Below are 3200 nucleotides of genomic sequence, written 5' to 3'. Positions count from 1 at the left end.
GTTTTTCTTTGGGGAACAATAAAAACATTAAACTTTATACATTTAAGTGTCTGTGCACCGAATGGTAGCCTTTTCATGGGAGTCCAGCTTGGGTTTTGTCTGAGTGGGGAAGGGGGAGGGAGTCTGTGAATACCCTCAGAGTCATTTAAAATATATAGTATTAGCTAATTGATGAGAGGACTAAAAACAATAGTAAGTAGGCAGCCTGGCTGCGTGCCAGGAGCAAAGCTTTATGGTGAAAGCGAGTTTACATTAGAGGCCTGTTTTTCCCCTTTCCTTATATGAAATGAACAGCTGTAATTGAAAAGCAAGGAGCTCTATGGTTTATAGAAATAGGTGTTGTGAAGAGCCTTGGCCGTCTAATTTTCTTCCTATTGCAGGGCAGGCTTCCATTGTCTGTTTTTTAGAGCTAATTTCTTTTCTGATCAAAAGGCCCACGTCGTTGAAAAGGTAGTAATGACTATTCATTTGGCTGAAGCCTCCATTCTCCAGACTGCAAGCTTTATTTAGAAATGGCTATTTCTTTCTAAAAGGAAAAGCTCATTTATGTCCTCTATAATGTCAATTAAAGTAGAATATATTTTAATTATTTATCCTGAGGAGAAACCTTTTAGGAACTTAATTTAGTATGCCTATGCTATGCAGACACTACAATATGTGAATGTGGAATGATATCTAGGCACATGGGTTTTATTTTATTTTACCACTAATGAATAGTTTATTTGCAACTAATTAACAAGTTAAATCGGCACAATTAGTGTCGGATTTCTTTAATAATATAACTCATAAAGGGATAGCCATTGGAACTAGAAAATAAGGTTGGTTGTTGGCTTTGTAAAGAAACCATTCCACAAAAGGGGCAGTTTTTTCCTATTAGAAAGGGTTATTGGGACGTTCTTCCCGTTGCTTTTTCACGTGAAAGCTGGGCTGTGCTGGGGGAGGAAATATGTTCAGAAACAAGGGGAGACGGTGTTAATTACACAAACATCACATTAGAAAAGTCTCGAGGTCGTAACCCAGCGACGCTTTCCGGAGAAATGGAATCGGGGTGACGGCGGCCTAGGCGCCAAAACGCCAGCGCGGCCAGCCCTCCCGAAAGACCTCGCTTTGTCGCCCCGTCTGGCCGCCAGCCCGCACGGAATCGGGTCGGCCTGAGGACAGGCAACCTCCATACCTGACAAGCAGCGGCACGCTAGCCGTCCCCGGGCCGCGTCCTCCGCCAAGCTCTCCGTCGCGAGCCGCGGCCCCGGAGCCTCGAACACCCGGCACTCAGACGGCGGCGCCGGAGAGCGCGGGGGCCGTGGCTCCAGGCACGCGGGCGCCGGTGCGTGCGCCGCTCGGGGGGCGCGGCTCCGCGCGGCCGCGGGAAAGCGCGCGCGCACCAGGAACGCGCGTGGCCCCCGCGAGCCGGGCGCACCACGGGGCCGACCCCGTGGAGGCTCGACCGGCCGCCGCCGCTGGCCGCTAGGGGACTCTTAGGAGCGGGTCCCGAGCGGTGCCTGGCGCACAGCACGGCACACAGTAGGTGTGCGACCAAGGGCGAATGAAAGGAAAAGGAACGACGGCCAGAAAGCGAGGCGAAGAGAACACTGAAATTTCGCGCATCGAATTCCACAGCTGTCCACTCTCTTCAAAGAAAATGAGAAAGGAGAAAAGAAAGGAAGGAAGGAAAAGAGAAAAGAGAGGGGGAAAGAACAGCTGGGTGCTGCCTTGGGATTTAAAAGGTTCTCCAGAATGCTCTCCCCTGCCCCCAGCCCTCCATCATCCTGCACCCCCAGCGGTCGGGGCCGGTGGTCTCGCCTGGTCACACCCTCGGCGCCTGTTGGTCGGGGGGATGGTACCGGCACCCTTCCTGTGGGAGCACTTCCAGGGAGCACTCCCAGTGGACCCGTGCCCCCCGCTGGCGGAATAAGCTTGTGGAGTAACTCAGACAACATTACGTACTGATAACGATTTCTAGATGGTTTTCCCCGCCCTGGCTTCCGGCAGGCCACCTCGCCGCTGTAGAGGGCCTTGCCTTCGCAGCCACAGAGGAAGTGGGAAAGGAGACAGGCCCAGTGGGAGGGCAGGCCTGGCCGTAGGGTGCCGGGTTTCGGGAGGCTGCTCGGCAGGGGTACGGTCCAGCAGCTTGAAGGACTGAGCGCGTGCGGAGTTGGGGCGGGGGGAGGGGCGGGCAGGGGGAAAGGCGAAGAAGTCGACAGCAGTGAGTGACCCGGAAGACCCTCTGGAAGCGGGACCCAGTTCCCGGGCAGGGCCTTCCTTCCTCTGGGGAGGTGGCAGTGTTCCAGTGCTGGGGTCGTGCGGTCGGCGAGAGGGCGCTGAAGGCAAAGGCTGTCAAATTCCTTGTCGTTGCTCCGCACCTAGGAAAAAGAGAGCTGGTCATTAATATCTTAATACCCTGTGAGAGTGGAAGGGATCTTTGCAACTGAGCGCCAAGGTGTGGGCCAAGGGGATTCCCAATGTGTCTATAAATTACGGCTCAGCTAAACAAGTAAATCAAATTCGGAAACTCTCTTTTAAAAAGTTCACCCTCCCTCCCGAAAGTAGCTACACCAAAGAGCAACAGAATACAGTTATACTGCCCACAGGAGACGTTTTAGTACCTCCGGGACCATGTCACCACACACCTCCGTAGCTCCCAATAAAACCTCTCTTCAGAGAGCATCAGCTAGGTTAATGTTTGCAACCTACTCACCAGCCTAGAATCTTCAGTTCCTTCCCAGACCTGTAAGAACAAGTGTTTCATTGGAAGCTGCGGAGCAAGGGAGTGGAGTACTGCAATTGGGGGAGGAGGAACCAACCGAATGCTTTGAGAACTAGAGGTGCTGTCTCTTCCATCTCCTTGGAGTGCCGGTAACCTTCTCGACGCTTTATAAGAGATGGTTCTGCAACAGACCGCAGCCTCTGATTTCTTGACCAAGGCCCTCAATCTGGCCTAAATACACGATCTTGGCTAGGGGCCAGAGTATATGATGGTCAAGGGATGTTCTCAGGGAAGAAAGAGGAATTACTGCTTTTGGATAAGTAAACTTTTTTTCCGGCTGGAAAGCAAAGCGTTTCTGAGGGTCGTCAGGATACGTTTTTCCTCACTTACCAAAACCAAGGGCTCTGCTGCCCTTGAAAAAGGCGATTGATTGCTCGACCCCATTGTCAGGCCTCAGCCCCCAGAGCGGGCACCGACACACACCCACCCCAACCCG

This window comes from Ursus maritimus (genome assembly GCF_017311325.1).
Source record: "Ursus maritimus isolate PB19 chromosome X unlocalized genomic scaffold, ASM1731132v1 scaffold_X1, whole genome shotgun sequence".
Taxonomy (NCBI): domain Eukaryota; kingdom Metazoa; phylum Chordata; class Mammalia; order Carnivora; family Ursidae; genus Ursus; species Ursus maritimus.
Note: the sequence above shows the minus strand (reverse complement) of the source record.